Genomic DNA, 17,760 nt, shown 5'->3' on the forward strand with positions numbered 1-17,760 from the left:
CAGCCCCTGACTGACAGCAAGGAAACAGAGCCTCAGTTTTATAGCTAAAAGACAATGTGTTCTGCCTGCAACCAGTGAGCTCAGAAGAGAACACTGCCCCAGAGGAGGCCCTGGCTGGCCCCTGGATTTTAGCCTAGTGAAATCTTGAGCACAGACTCCAGGTACACCATGGCCTGATTTCTGCCAACTACTAATAAAACCAACTACTAATAAATAAATGTTTTAAACTGCTGCCCATGTTTTGGCAGCAGTATTTTGCTGCCCAGCTGTAGAAAATGAATACATTTGTCTAAGATGCTATTGTCGATGAATGACAGCCCAAGGCCTCCTGAGACTCAGGACCAAGTCTTTAACTCCCGTTAGAGGCAGAGGTGATCACTAGAGACAGCGATTTTAGAGTGAATCTGATCAACTAGCCCCAAGGTATTATAATCAAGGTATTGCCCCTTGGGTTAGAAATAGCCAAATGACTATTTCTTAATTCGAGGATATGAAAATTGAGCTTTATTGTTGGTCAAACATTTTCTATCAAAGAAAACTACTTCAGATAAATGGAGTCTCTCTTTTATCATATTATGACTAGAAGTAAAAACGGAAGCTGCCCCAACATTCCAGCCTCTCAAGTTTGTTGGTACTAGCTAGAAACAAACTAAGAAGGAGTATTTGGTGACCAGAATATAAACTCTGAACATATTCTTTTAAAAGCGTCAACGCCCTGTTAAAAGAGTTAAGATTTTTTGGTCAAGTGCAAAATTTCCCATGCCATTGTATGAAATTACTCTGCAGAAAAAATGTTATGATTGCAAATTCCAAATAAACCCAAGGCCACTGGCCATTCATCCAGTTAGGAAAATTCTGTCACTTTCTCTTCTTCCTAAAACCAAATTAGAAATGACTTTCTCAAAGGGGAAAAGGGCTCACCAAGTTATTTGTATCTTCCTCAATGTATGAGACCTGGAGTCATGCGTGCCTTGATTTCTAGTATCGAATGAGTAACAGTCTCCATCTAACTGACAGTGTGAAAAATTGTGTAATTTCTGTGACACACACACTCAGCATTGTGACTTTGCTGATGAGGGCAATAGAAGTGGCTTCATCTTTCCTGTGGCGTGCCGTCTCTATTAGACTTTGTAAACTGAAGCAGTTGAAATCTTTAACCAGCCATTACTAATAAGCATATGTTAATTGTAGCAGAGATCATAAGCAGGTCAATTAGGAGGCAAAGACTGGAACCGAAGGAGACATTCAGCTGGAGGGAAAATCCAGGGCAGGTGTCGGCCAGCGTGGTCTGCCCTGGCGGGAGCTCTAAGCATCTTGGGTAGGAGCTCATTTAACGTTTTGATTTGCTGAATTTGCATTTCAAATTTTCATTCCTAATAGACAATATAGTCAGTCTTTGTTAATGAGGATTCTGATTACATGTGCCATTATAATTGGGAATTAGCAGACCAGCCTTGTTTTGGAGATTAAACCCAAAGCAAATTGGATTAAATACAGTGTGACTGAAACCTCCTCTCTCTCTCTTTTTGTTTTTTTGTCTTGAGTCAAAGGTGAGAAAAAAATCCATTTGTTCCAGGCATATGGCTTATAACTTTATTACCGTGTTTTAGAAGTTTGATTATTATTAATATTATTAATTTTGAAAGACAGTCTTCTTTGGCAGGGCTAATCTGTAGTTTTTAAGACATGTGTTTACTAAATTTCCCCCCCCCATAAGCTGAGCATATTTGTGAGCAAATTGCCAAATATTCAGAATTAATTATAGAATGAGTTATAGAATATATACACCTATAATGGTGGGTCTGTTATAGTTGTATACAATATATTATATCTAAAAAAGCAAGAGAGGAGTAATGCATCAAAGTGAACTCGAAGTAAAATTATATAACCTATCTTCACAATGGTATTATTTGGAATCATTGCATTGTAATCCAACAAGACTATGAAATTTGCTCCATTAGATTTTTGGCATATTATTTTAAGAGCAAAGATGAAATACAAAATCTTACATTAATGTTGTTAATTCACTAAAACACATTTTATTATGACAATTACAATGCAATTTTTATATTTTATACTCTAAGTATCATAACCCTTAAGTAGCATGCATATATAGCTTAGGGTTATGTGGTCTTCCTTTATTCTCTGGGGTCATTTAATATTGTAATCCAGTTACACTCCAACATTTTCATTATTAAGCTTAAGACCAATTCTTCAAAAACTACCACTAATCCCAAATCATTGGAAAATCATGCTTATTAATTCCCAGGAGGTTCAGTTAGATGTTTGTTTGGCTATAGGCCACCTTAATTACACAACAAAAGAAGACCTTCCTAAGATGAAGAGAAATTCAAATATTTTCTGAGAGAATATTGGCCTTTGAAGCCACACAAATGAGGGTAGGCCCAAATATAAAAATGAGGTACATTTTTTCAGCCATAAAATGTTGATATGCAGGAAAATGGAGAAAGGGGAACCTTTTACATAAGATTATGGCTTTTCTTCCATTGCACTGTGTTTACGGATGGACATCATCTTGGTGGAAAGTAGCTTTACAAATAAAAGTTAAGGTATCATTGGCATGTCCTTATCCATCCAACAGTCTCTTGCAGTGGAAATAAGAGAAAGTGATAAGAGTGTAAGAGTAGTTTTCTAGGACTGTGAATTCAGTTATAAGAGGATCAGGAATCATTTCTTTAGGGAGGCTCAATTCTTAATCAATCAGTTTAATTTTTTGTTACATAGGCCAGTGCCTGGCTTGATAAGATGTGTAAAGTAATAGAAATTGCTGAGGTACTCGTTTGCCTTGAGAAGAGATGGGCTCCTTTGCTTGTGCACAGCTCTGTTTTGGATTACAAATGACTTGTTTCAGTTAAACTAATAGAGAATTGCAATTTAAACCACGTACAAGTTTTCTTTTTTTTTCAAATAATTTAATGTACTCAACACTAAATTCTCCCCCATATGGTAATATTATAATTTGAAATTTTATTCTTTTGAGTTCCATAAGGATGAACTGGTTTCTTTTTAACACCAATGGCTGGCACATGAATTAATGAAGAATCTTACAGTGTTTTGAAGCTATCATGACAGTAAATTATCACTGTCAAAGTTTGTTGTTACTGACTAGAAAGAAGTTCCCCTTTTCAGAGAACTAAAAGAGAGGGTGATCTTAGTTGTATTTATTTTAAGATTACTAGTTTCATATATTTATTTAATCCTATTCCAAATTATTTTATTTAGGTTTGAATTATAGTTATCAGTATTGTAGGAATAATGACTCACTAGCATCTAAGAAAGCAGATCTTTTTAAAAGGTTAGATGCTAACAAAAAAGGTATTTTGTTTTCCATTTATCCTCAATATATTCTCTGAAGTAATGGTGTGAGCTATTTGGAAAATGATACTGACTCTAAATTTTTTTTTGGTGGGGGTGTAGGAGAAAAAGAGCTTTATTGTTTTGCCAGGCAAAGGGGGCCAGAGCAGAAAAATGCTCTAAAAACTGTGCCCTGATTCTAAATTTTGATAAATCTGTCTGATCAGTCTAATAAAAATATGTTTGGCAGGCATGAGGATTATTAGTTACCCTTTTAAACTTGATGTCTTGAAACTTGATTTTACTTTTAGAAATAGCTTTCTAGTTTTTGTAAAGAAAAAAAATGTTGGTGCCAAAAAGTAAATTCAAAAAAGCAGAAGAAAGAGTTCAATAAAGTCCGTACTAGTCAAAATCCCACTTCCTTGAGTTACCTCCAGAGTAACTAAAGGTTACTCTCATGACAGTGATTAACATTTTGATGAGCCTGGAGCTCCCGTCGTGGCTCAGCAGAAACGAATCTGACTAGCATCCGTGAGGACACAGGGTTGATCCCTCACCTTGCTCAGTGGGTTAAGGATCCGGCGATGCCATGAGCTGTGGTGTAGGCAGGTAGCTACAGCTCTGATTGGACCCCTAGCCTGGGAACCTCCATATGCTGCAGATACAGCCCTAAAAGGACCAAAAAAAAAAAAAGATCATTTTGATGAACAACTTTCTAAGCACCTCTCTCTCTCTCTCTCTCTCTCTATATATATATATATATGTTTAATATTGTAACCCAGTTACACTCCAACAAATTTTTGTGTGTATGTATATATGTATGTGTATATTTACAATATTTTCTTTAGAATAATAGTAAGGTATATATGTTTCTCTCTAAGTCTCTTTTGTGTCTATAATATTTCATGAACTCTTTGCATGTCAAAAACAAATGTCTACAATTTAGAAGTAGGCAGGCAATATTTCTTACATTGAAAGCTATAACCTATTATGAAATCTTAAAATTAATTTGGTGAAAATCATCTGGTATTTCATAAATTACATAAGATAAGACTGGAATGGGGTGGAAAATATCAGAGAACATTTCATGTAATAATAATGAGTTTTTTCATGAGATTTACTTCCATTGTGTGTATTTGCTTAGTTCAAGCATGCACTAAGTTACAAAGTAAAACATTTCATATACTGATTGGGTTGGAATAGAAATGAAGTTTGGGGACCATGTCCATATAGGGGTGGGCCAAGAAACTTTTACAAACCAAACTCCTACACATTCAATGATGCTGAGATGATTTCTGCAGAAATAGGTCCCTACCTCTATCATCCTCCCTCTCTCCCAACCACCTACACAGCCCCCTCCATAATAATTATTTCCAATTTCTGCCATAGTCAGTCACTGTTATTGATGAGAGTATTGTGCCCTTGCCATGTATTTTGGCAGACCAAAAAAGAAGCGAAGACTGTGCAATGAAAGATTTACTCAATAGGCTTTGGGGTTGCCTTATTATGAAGGTCTTTAGGATTGGTCTTTGTTTGGATCCCAGCATATAACCTCTGAGCCCATGGAATTTCCTGCCTAATAAAAGTGTCTTTATATACCTGAGAACTTGGGCCATGCCAGTTAATTAATGCTAAGAATAATCACATTTATCGTAGTTTGTGGTGAATGCCTGTTTTTGCATGCCTGCAACTTTGGGTCATGCTGTTATCAGTTCAACCTCCGGGGGGCAGGAATAATTCTAAGGTTAGTCATGTGACTGATCCCCAATAAAACCCCTGGACACCAAGGCTTGGGTGAGCTTCCCTAGGTTGGCAGGCACTTCAAATGTGTCCACATAGCATTGCTGGAGGATGAAGTATTATCCATGTGACTCCACAGGGAAGGGACAACTGGAAACTTGTGCCTGGTTTTTCCTGGACTTCTATACACCTTTTTCCTATCCCGATTTTAATTTATATTATTTGCTGTAATAAACAATCAGTTCAAGAAGAGGAACTTGTCTAAGTTCAGTAGAGTTCCAGGAAGTCATTAGACCTAACGACAGCCTCACAGATTCCCTATATAACAAAAAAGTGATCGGTCTCACCATTTTTAATGGCCACAAAATGTCCCATTTTATTTTTTTTTATATAATGATTTTAATTTGTTTCCATTATAGCTGATGTCCCATTTTATAGACATATGGTAATTTACTTTACCAAGCCATTATTGAGGAGCATTTAATTTCTGTTTTTGTTTGTTTGTTTCCTGATAATGTAAATAATACTATATGTGGAACTTTTTCCAACTTGTTGACGTTATTATTTATTAGGTCTTTGCATATATGAAATACAAAAATGTGTTTTCTTTTTAGTTGCATCCCTTGATTATAATGGGGCCACATATCTAGTCATTTTAATATTTCTTCTTTTGAAAATTGCCTTTTCTATGTGTGTTGCCCATTTTTCTATTAGAGTGCACAGGTTGTTTTTATATTCATCAGTACTATTCACTTTGGGGACATTAGAAAATTAGTGAATATGTTGAAATTATGAAATATTTTAGATGCAATTATATCACTCCTGGTGCTTAACAAAACTTAACCTAAATACTACAGAAGTATGGTCAGTAGGGCTCCTATCAAGACTACATTAGATAACAGAAGATTCCTACTCTTATTTGTATATAGTGGTTTTACTTCAGAAGTAGCTAAAATTGTGCCTGGTCATTTTGTTTAAACTGTTTATTTTGCTTAGCAAAACTTTCTTCTTATTCTAAAGAATTGCCAAATAAAATTCAGCCCAAATTTGATCATTGCAGCTTAAACAACAGCCAAGTTTAACCATCAAGTGGCAAACAAAGGAAAAGGTTAAACCATTGTTAGATTGTTATACAGTTGTTATATTTAGCTTGGTTAAAACAAAACGATTGGTGGCATATATTAGCGTCTTACACTTATCACAATGAAGCACCAGTTCTTCCTCATCCCCAGTTAGAATGCAGCCACATCTTAGCCAAATGAACTATCAGGTTCATGGAGAGAAATTTACCTGATGCTGTTCATTGACAGAAATTTACACACTCTCGGCAACATGCCTAACACATTGTCCATTCAATTTAGTTTTTATGGGAGTTCCCATCGTGGCTCAGTGGTTAATGAACCTGACTAGTGTCCATGAGGACTCGGGTTCAATCCCTGGCCCCACTCAGTGGGTTAAGGATCCAGCATTGCCATGATCTGTGGTGTAGGTCACAGACATGGCTCAGATCCTGTGTTGCTGTGGCTGTGGTGTAGGCCGGCAGCTTCAGCTCCAATTCAACCCTTAGCCTGGGAACCTCCATATGCCATGGGTGTGGCCCTAAAAAGACAAAAAAAAATTTAGTTTTTATGATATGTTTCCATAGCATTTGGTTAGTCATCCGAAGCAATGAGAGAAAGAAAGAAAGAGAGGTCTTGTAGTAGGGATTTGAGTACTTGGGGAGGCACAATAATCCTTAAGAACTCTAGATTACCATTAATGCTAGAAAAATGGAGAGTAATAATTAAGGTGTTTTTTCAGCTCTTTTTTTTTTTTTTCTTTAAATAAGTAGTATATTACTCTTTGGGGACTCAACTTAGCCTCATACTACTCTGACACTGGAAGATAATTTTCGAGGGTAGAACATACTGCTAATATTAAGTATTGTTACTGTTATGATTATTAGTAGATTCTTTCTTTTTTTTTTTTTTGTCTTTTTCTAGGGCTGCACGTGCGGCATATGGAGGTTCCCAGGTTAGGGGTACAATCGGAGCTGTAGCCACCAGCCTACGCCAGAGCCACAGCAACGCAGGATCCAAGCCGTGTCTGCAACCTACACCATAGCTCACCGCAAGGCTGGATCCTTAAGCCACTGAGCAAGGGCAGGGACCGAACCCGCAACCTCATGGTTCCTAGTCGGATTTGTTAACCACTGAGCCACGACGGGAACTCCGAGATTATTTCATGTTTAAAGTATTTTCTCATGTATTTTCCCATTGCTGTGTAGTCAGTGACTTAAGCTCATGTCTCTTCTGGAAGTATGTAGAGGCTCTTGGGAGAAGAACTTAATCAGTAAAAATATTGGCATATTTTGGTAGTAATTTACAGTTTACAAAGAGCCTTCACCCACGTGATTTTGCTTCATTCTTGTGAGGCCTTTCTGGTAAGTTTTACACACCTGCATATTTGGGGAGATGCAAATGGTGCCTTGGAGAGACCAGTAGCCCTACCCAGAGCTGCAGCTGGTACAAGAAGTGGTAGAGTTGGTGCTCTTAATTCATTCATTCATTTATTCCTTCAGAAGTACTTTTGAGGGCCTATGATAGGTTCTCTGCTAAATGGTAAGAACCATACAAAACCAAAAAAGTGTGACCAGTTGTCTTTAAGGAATTTATAGTTTAGCAGAGGCACTCAGCATGAAATCATATAACTGGAGAGCATTGTCTTCATTGGTAACAGAGATGGAAATGCTACAGTAGCACAGAGGAAGTTACCGTTCTATGGTAGCACAGAATGCTGGCGCATCTGGGGTAGGATGAGCCACCAGTAGGATTACAATACTCAGAAGGTTCCTGACGGCCCCCCAAAGGGGGCCATGGGGTGTCTCAGAATAAGTCCAGGAAGAAAGCCTGTTGCTCTAATGAAGCAAGCAGAAAGCAGTTAGTAGTATTCCATATCTGCTGGTACCATCTTGAAATATGTGGAAAAGACACTATTACTCTAAGAAAAAATGATTGCCTAAACATTGAGCTTAAAATATTTTCTCACATTGCCTGAGATAACGTTTAACATTTTTAAATTAATATTTTAAATACATTTATTTTTCTGGTCACTTAACAAGACTCACTGAACAAAGTTTAGGATTTACACAAAAAGTTTTAAAAGGAAATTAAAAGCACACAATCCAACTAGAGATAACTATTTCCTTATTTCTATGTGTAATATTTTATAAATAACACTACTCTGTACATGTAATTTTTATCCTGTTTTTTTATATTAACTTGGTAAATTAGAAGTTTTCCCTTAGGGGGAGGGATAAATTAGGAGTTTGAGATTAACATATACACACTAGAATATATAAAAAAGATAACTAACAAGGACCTACTGTGTAGCAGAAGGAACTCTGCTCAATATTCTGTAATAACATATGTGGGAAAAGAATCAGAAAAAGAATGGGTATGTGTATACGTATAACTGATTCACTTTGGTTTTCATATGAAACTAACACAACATTGTAAGTCAGCTATACTCCAAAAATTTTTTTAAAGAAATTTTCATAATATTTACTCTAATTTGCCATAATTTAACTATTGCCATATTGCCAAACATTTCTTTTGTTTATAGATTTTCCTGGTTGTAAATGAGGCTATTTCTAAGACCTTTTTGTATCATTTTTTTCTCATTATTTTGTCTTATTTACTTAGAATATTATCTTCATAAAATAGATAACCATGAACAGAACTGTTATATCAAAAGTACAATCAATTTTTAAACATTTGATATATATTACCAGATTTGTCCTTCAGGGAATTCTCTTCCTGGCTCAGTAGTTAACAAATCCGACTAGGAACCATGAGGTTGAGGGTTCAATCCCTGGCCTTGTTCAGTGGGCTAAGGATCCAGCATTGCCGTGAGCTGTGATGTAGGCCGCAGATGTGGCTTGGATCCTGCGTTGCTGTGGCTCTGGCGTAGGTCGGCAGCTACAGCTCCGATTAGACCCCTAGCCTGGGAACCTCCATATTGCCATAGGTGCCTAGGTGAGGCCCCGGGGGAGGGGGAGACAAAAAAAATTTGTCCTTCATAAAGATTTTAGTAGTTCATGCTCCTATCAGGAAAGGATGTTCTCATTAAATAACTGCTAATAAGATAGGCAAGAACTGAATCTGTGAGTACACACTTTAAACTGTTTTTACGTGTTTATATTCTTATTTTGTGAATTTTTTAAATGATTTTTATTTTTTCTATTATAGCTGGTTTACAGTGTTCTGTCAATTTTCTACTGTACAGCAAAGTGACCCAGTCACACATACACATAGACATTCCTTTCTCTCTCATTATCATGCTCCATCATAAGTGATGAGACATAGTTCACAATGCTATACAGCAGGATCTCATTGCTTAACCATTCCAAAGATAATAGTTTGTGTCTATTAACCCCAGATTCCCAGTTCATCCCACTTCCTCCCCCTCCCTCTTGGCAACCACAGGTCTATTCTCCAAGTCCATGAATTTCTTTTCTGTGGAAAGGTTCACTTTGTGCCATATATTAGATTCCTTATTTTTTGAATTTTATCTTTGTCTTTTTTCCATTGACTCAGTGGAATCTAAGCATTTTAATCAATGTATAAATCATTACATATTAGGAATATTAGCCCTTCGTAGTATGTTATCTGTATGTTTCTCAGTTTATTTTTATTACAGTACATGATTTTTTTTGTTGTTGTTTTTTGTCTTTTTGCCTTTTCTTGGGCCACTCCCATAGCATATGGAGGTTCCCAGGCTAGGGGTCGAATCGGAGCTGTAGCCACCAGCCTACACCAGAGCCACAGCAACTCGGGATCTGAGCCATGTCTGCAACCTACACCACAGCGCACGGCAACATCGGATCCTTAACCTAACGAGCAAGGCCAGGGATCGAACCTGCAACCTCATGGTTCCTAGCCAGATTCGTTAACCACTGAGCCACGACGGGAACTCCCATGATTTTTTTAAAAAGAGATTTTAATTAATATTTGAACCTACACATCTTTTCATTGAGATTTTTTTCCACTAGTTTTTTTTTTTTTTTAATTTAAGTGAGAAAGTCATGGAAGATCTGTAACAATAGACCTGAATAGCTCTAAATATCCCCAGTGTCGATAGTATGGACTATGGCAGGAGTTGCCACAGCAATATATTGCTTCTAAATATGAGAATACAGTGGTCAGCAGTTGAAATTATATGCTGTGGATCAGAGCATACGTGTCTTCAAGGGGGGAAGAGAGATTTTAAATGTTGTTAAAGAAATTAACATACTTGGCTTTCTCCATTTCTTTTGGGAAGGATGAGAAATATTCTGGAGGGTTTTTTTTTTTTTGATACCCCAAAATAAGGTCAGAGTCTTCATAAACTTATAATAGACATTACCTTTAGATTGACTAGGATAATCATATGAATTCAAATCATTGAGCCCTATACACTGTGGGTTTAATGCTCGCTTTTTTTTTTTTTTGGACTAATACCATGGAATGCATTCATTTCAACAGTATTAAAAGACCCCACTCAATAAAAGCTTGTCTTTCCTGACTAGGAACAACTTGAGTTGCCTGTGTTATAAATGATCCACCTACTTCATCTCACCTCCTTAGTTTGTGGAGAGAAGTTATGACAGAAAATACTTTGTTGGCTTGTCAGTGTCTCTGCTTTCTCTGGATGCCATTTGGAGTGACATGTTGGCAGTTTTTCAGTGATCAATCCTAAGTAAGTCAGAGCAGAAATGAAGCCAGACTGTCAACAGACTTCAATTGACCTCTGTGATACTACATGCCATGAGAGGCCCTTTTCTCAGCCAAACAACAAATGTCGGACACTAATTCATAGAACTGTGCTAAGAAGGATCTAAGCTTCAAAATTCATTTGACAATTTCCCTCTCAATACCCTGGTAGGCAAAGTGGAGCACAACTGGCTGAGTACATGGGTACATTGTGTGAGTTGGGTTAGTAATGATTTGTACAAAGAAAAGGTATTCTGCTTAAATAATTCATATCAATCTAGAGGGCGCTCAGTTTTGCTCAACATTTTTATTTGTGACTTGGGAAAAGCTACAGGCCAACTCAACAATTTATAGATGGCACAATGGCTCATGTGTTTGATGACAGCTTCAGAATCAAAAAAGATCTCAACAGGCTACAGCAATGGCCAAACATCTAACAGGATAAAAATTAATGGGAATGAATATAAGATTCTGCACTGAGGATTCGTAACACCTCCACTCTTGATATGGGGTACAGGAAATAGCGTGGTAGCTGAAGATGCAACAGGGTCTTGGCACCATTCCCTTGCCTTATTGAAGGACAATCCCACAATTTGAGATAACAATGTCATCTACCTCCCTTGGAATTTTATAAAATTTGGTCTCCACTTACTGGGGTCAAACATTACAACAAAGGAGATGACAATTTCTCTTTAGACTTTTCAGATCACACTTAGACTAAAGCTTTAAATCCTAGAGACCTCCTTTACTAGAGAGTTGACAAACTGGAGCTCATTAGGAAGAGAGCAAACAGGAAGGGAGTGGGCTTCAAGTTGAGCCAGTGGAGAATAATGTGAGGGGGAAAAATATATATATATAATATATATACACACACACACACACACACACACATATGACTGGGTCACTTTGCTGTACAGCAGAAATTGATAGGACATTGTGAATCAATCATAATAAAAGTTTTTTTTTAAGTTGAGCCAATAAAGAAGTGACTGCGGATGGTTATACTCTGTCTTCTCTGATCTGGGGAAGTTCCTCAATTGTCCTTTGATTTTTAAGACCTTGAAACGCCTCACATATCTGTTGGCCATTTGTATATCTTCTTTGGAAAAATGTCTATATATCCTTTGCTCATTTTTTAAATTGGGTTATGTAGCTTTTGTCTGCTGAGTTATATGAGTTTCTTACATATTTTGGATATTTATCCCCTTATCTGATATGAAACTTGCAAATATTTTCTCACATTTTGTAAGTTGTCTTTCTTTCTGTTGAACATTTTCTTTGTTGTGCAGAAGCTTTTTAGTTTGGATGTAGTCCCATTCATTCATTTTTGCTTTTATTGTCTTTCCCTTCAGAGTCAAACCAAAAATATCACTACCAAGACTCATGTCAAGGAGTTCCCGTAGTGGCGCAGTGGTTAACGAATCCGACTAGGAACCATGAGGTTGCAGGTTCGCTCCCTGCCCTTGCTTAGTGGGTTAAGGATCCAGCGTTGCCGTGAGCTGTGGTGTAGGTTGCAGACGTGGCTCAGATCCCGTGTTGCTGTGGCTCTGGTGTAGGCCGGTGGCTACAGCTCCGATTCGACCCCTAGCCTGGGAACCTCCATATGCTGCAGGAGCAGCCCAAGAAATAGCAAAAAGACAAAAAAAAAAAGACTCATGTCAAGAGTGATATTTGAAAACATACCCCCCTATGTTTTCTTCTAGGAGTTTTATGATGTCAGATCTTACATTTAAGTCTTTAACCCATTTTCAGTTGATTTTTGTATATGGTGTAAGATAGGTGTCCAGTTTCATTCTTTTGTATGTGGCTGCCCAGCTTTCCAAGCACCATTTATTGAAAAGACTATCCTTTCCATATTGTATATTAGAGAGTAGACAGTCATACAAAAGATAAAAGGTACATATGTGAGATAATGGATGTGTTAATTCAATGACGGGAATCTTTCACAATGTATATGTATATCAAATCATCAGCTTTTGCACTTTAAATAACTTAACCATTTTGTTAGTCAATTATACCTCAATAAATCTTAAAAAAGAAACATTTTTATTGATATATAGTTGATTTACAATATTATATTAGTTTTAGGAGCATAAGAGTGATTTGAAATTTTTATAGATGATCTCATTTAAAGTTAGTATAAAAAATTGGCTGTATTCCCTGTTTGTACAATACATCCTTGTAGCTAGTTTATTTTATACATAATAGTTTGTACCTTTTAATCCCCCGTCCCTATCTTGCTCCTCCTCACCCTCCCCACTGGTAACCTCTAGTTTGATTTCTATATCTGTGAGTCTGTTTCTGTTTGTTACATACATTCATTTTATTTTTTTAGATTCCACATATTAATGATAACATACAGTATTTTTCTTTCTGTCTGACTTATTTCACTGAGCATAATACCCTCAGAGTCCATTCATCTTGTAAATGTCAGAATTTCATTCTTTTTATGTCTGAGTAATATTCCATTGTGTGTGTGTGTTCTGTGTATTAAAACTTCTTTATCCATCTGTTGATGGACACTTAGGTTGCTTCCATATCTTGGCTATTTTAAATTATGCTGCTATGAACATTATGATGCATGTATTTTTAAAATGAATTTTATTACATTTATAGTCGTGCAATGCTCATTGCAACCCAATTTTATAGCATTTCCACCCTAAACCCCCAGCGCATTCCCCCACAGCCCCCAGCCTGTCTCCTTTGGAAACCATAAGTTTTTCAAAGTCTGTGAGTCAGTGTCTATTCTGCAAAGAAATTCATTGTGTCCTTTTTTTAGAGTCCACATGTAAGTGATAGCATATGATGTTGGTGTCTCACTGTCCAACTTCACTTAGCATGATAAGATACAGAGGTATATGTGAATTTCTGGCTGCGCAGAGAGTGGATCCCCTAATCCTCATGCTGGTCAAAGGGCAACTGTACAAACAGTGATACAGTAAATAACCATATGCAAAGAATCTTTGTATCGTTGAGGGTGTAATTACAAGGCAAATTCCTGTAAGGACTATTGCTAGGTCCAAAAGTAAATGCATATGTAGCCTTGTTAAGTATCACCAAATTCCTTTTCAGATATATCAGTTTGCATTTCCACCAGAAATTCAGGAGAGCACCTATTTTCCCACAGCCTCATCAGAAGAATGTATTGGCATACTTTTAAATTTTTAAAATCTGATCAGTGAGAAATATCTCAGTGTTAATTTTGTACTTATCTAAGTATGCATGAGTTTGAACATTTTCATATATTTTAAAATTCAGTTTATAAGCTTTTTTTGACTTGTCCGTGTATGTCTTTCCATTTTTTCTGTCAGAGTTTTGATGTTTTATCCCTCAGTTTTTAAGAGTTCTTAATATATTAGGGGTTTCAGCCTTTCATGATATGATACAAATATGTTCCTTCATCGTTTTAGTTTATTTTGCCTATTGGTGTTTTTGCCATGAAAAAAAATTAGTACACAAACTTATCAAACTCTTCTTTTTTGGCTTCTAGATTTTGAATCACAGTTAAAAAACATTTCCTCCATCTAGGTTAAAGAAGAATTCGTCATTGAATTTGTCTAATATTTACATGGTTTCACAGTTTCACCTTTTTTTTTTTTTGGTCTTTTTGTCTTTTCTAGGGCTGCACCTGTGGCATATGGAGGTTCCCAGGCTAGGGGTCCAATCGGAGCTACAGCCGCCAGCCTACACCACAGCCACAGCAACACCAGATCGAAGCCACGTCTGCAACCTACACCACAGCTCACGGCAAAGCTGGATCCTTAACCCACTGAGCAAGGCTAGGGATCGAACCCGCAACCTCATGTTTCCTAGTCAGATTCATTAACCACTGAGCCACAATGGGAACTCCAATTTTCACCTTTTGATAGCTTTGAGTTTATTCTTGCTTATGGTGTACAGAATGGATCTAGTTTTGTTTATATCTAAATGGCTACTCTGTCATTATTTAAAAATTTATCTTTTCATAGTTCCTGTCGTGGCACAGTGGAAACAAATCTGACTAGGAACCATGAGGCCGTGGGTTCAATCCCTGGCCTCGCTCAGTGGGTTAAGGATCCAGCATGGCCGTGAGCTATGGTGTAGGTCGCAGACGTGGCTTGGATCTGGCATTGCTGTGGCTGTGGTGTAGGCTGGCGGCTATAGCTCCGATTCGACCCCTAGCCTGGACCTCCACATGCCACAGGTGTGGCCCTAAAAAAAGCAAAAAAAAAAAAATTGTCTCTCCCCCAAGTCATTTGAGCTACTACCTTTATTTTATACTGAATTTGCTTAGGTACTTGGGACTACTTCTAGAACTTCTTTTCTATGCCACTGGTCTATTTGTCTTATCATACACCAGCATAATAATGTTTTGATTATAGAGGTTTTATTGTATGTTCTAATGTCTGACAGTTTTTATTTCCCAGTGTTTTTATGAGCATTCTTCCATGTTTGTTATTCCATATAAACTTTAGTATCAACTTCTCTAACTTCCTTTTAAAAAGCCACATCATAGAATTTTAATCTAACTATAAAAGCTTATTGGCAGATAAAGTTGAGCTCAAAATCCTTTAACAGTCGAATCTGTCGGAAGGCAGAATGTTGGGCATTTCTATTGGAGATATCCAAGCACTGATAGACTTGGACTACTGCTTCTCAAACATTATGTGCTTAGGAATCACCTGAGGATCTTGTTTAATTTCATCACCATGGTAGAGGTAGAAGAATTATCCAATCACTAGAATTCACAGACACTGGAACATACTGGAAGCAAAGTTTAATATCACAAGAGTCTTAACAAATATAAATATGCCTATTGTTAAGCCTTGTTTTGTGCAATTGGTTTTTTATTCAACTAGGTAATAGAGTTACATAAATTTTCACCTGAATAACTCCTCCCTTTATTTGAAAACTAGCAGACCTTGAATCCCATAGAAACAGCAAAGGACTTGAAGAACAACATTTGACCTGAAGAAGAGTGATAAAGCACATGAGTGTTGGAATCAGAGAATGGTTTTTAAATCCAGGTTTTGCCACTTTTGGGGCAAATTTGAAAAAAAAAAATTATTAACCTACCCAACTCCAATGTTTTTATCTATCAAAGAGGGTAATCATAGACTCTGCCTTCCAAGGCTATTGTGAGGATTAAATGAGATGACGACTGGAAGGCACTTAGCAGAGTCCCGTATAAGTGGTGGCTATTACTGAAAGTTCATGCTCACTTGGGGATAGACCAATGGTATAGAGCTTTTGTCTTTGGGTTGCTCCACATGCCTGTTTGTTAGGGTCCTATTATCTATGAAGGATTAAGCTTTATTGCCCTCCCAGGAAGTCCTGATTGACCAGCCTTGGGCTCTATCAAAATCACAGGAGCTGGTAGTTTACACTAGAGATCCCTAGCCACAGAGATCTGATATAGCAGGCCTTTGAAAGGCAAAAGCTTTGAGTTTAGTGCATATAGAACTTTATCATTCTTAGTTTAACATCTGGCGTGCGGAGTAGGTGACTCTTCTCTAGATTATTGATCAGGCAGAAAATCGTACCTTTTTAAAATTTTCAGCCATTAGTTAATCCAAAATATCCATGAGTTAGTTAAGAATGCCAATTAGTAGTCTTTATTTTTTAAGGGATCGAACCTGCAACCTCATGATTCCTAGTCAGATTCGTTAACCACTGAGCCACAATGGGAACTCCTTTATTTTTTAAGGGTTTTGCATATTATAGCTTTATATTATGTCACTAAATTATTCTCATTTCTACTCTCTATTCTAATGTCTTTTACATGCTGCGTAATGGCCTCAAAGAGAGTACCTAAAATATACCTTCCCGAGAAAACAACTAGTTTCTTATGAAAGGAAAACAGGGAATACCATGAGCACATAAACACACATACACACACACACACATACCAAAGAGACAACTGAGCTCTACATGACATAATCATTTAGTTTTCTATGCACAGCAACAAATAATAGGGATATAGTGAAGGTTCAATGAAGATTTATTAAAAGAATGAATAGAAGAATTAGTCAATTACTTAATTAGGTGGGTATAAAAGAAAGAGTATTACAAACTTGCACAGATGTGAGCGTGTATACAGCCATATGCTACATACTTTCTGCTAAGATCTCTTTAATTATCAGAGCTGCATGTTATTTTGACGTCATGCAATAAAGCCTTCCTTCCCTTTTTCCATAAATACTGTTGCTGTTTTAAGCAGATAGGGGTTAATAAGTGATTCTACCAGATATTTCTTCTTCCTGCAGGGGTAGCAGATGTACACAGGGAATCAGTTACTTAATTCCCCTAATCACCCATTTCTTCCCTCCCTCTTCATTCTGTGCTTGGAAACTTCAACATCCCCCAGTGTGCTAATAGCTGACCCTGGAAACTGGCAGAAACCAAAACCTTCTCTTGAAAGCAGCAGGCTCCATATGGTTGCTTCAAGCATGGAGGGTGACCCTGCCAAGTCCCCTGCAAAGGGATTTCACAGAGCAGAGAGACAAACGTGTCCCTTTAAATGTTAGTCATTGAGCCAGAGAGAAGAAATCGCCTTCCTGATGAAAGGCAGTTAAAGTACTTTCCAGCCTCTGATCTGCAACCTATAGGAAGTTTTGTACGATGGCAGCTCAATGCCAAGCATTAAAAATAAATGTAATCATCAGATGATTAACTCTAAAAGTCTTCCCTCAAAAAATGATAGAGCTCTCAGTTACTATCGAACATACATATGCATTTTTTAAAACGGGGAGACCAAGAATAACTTTGAGTGGAAGAAACCAGCCCCGTTCTACATGTGTGTGAGGGTAACGGAGGCTATGACATAGCATAGGAAGTCAATGGTGGAGTTATTATTATTTATACATGAGTAAAGATTACAAATGCAAGCCCCAGCTCAGATCTCTCACCCCCTGGATCTGTGAAACCTGTCACTCAGTCTCCCGCGGTGTGTCTTCCTGTCTCCGAGCCATTGGACCACCTGCTGCCAAGACTC

The sequence above is a fragment of the Phacochoerus africanus genome, chromosome 13 (genome assembly GCF_016906955.1).
Source record: "Phacochoerus africanus isolate WHEZ1 chromosome 13, ROS_Pafr_v1, whole genome shotgun sequence".
Classification (NCBI taxonomy): domain Eukaryota; kingdom Metazoa; phylum Chordata; class Mammalia; order Artiodactyla; family Suidae; genus Phacochoerus; species Phacochoerus africanus.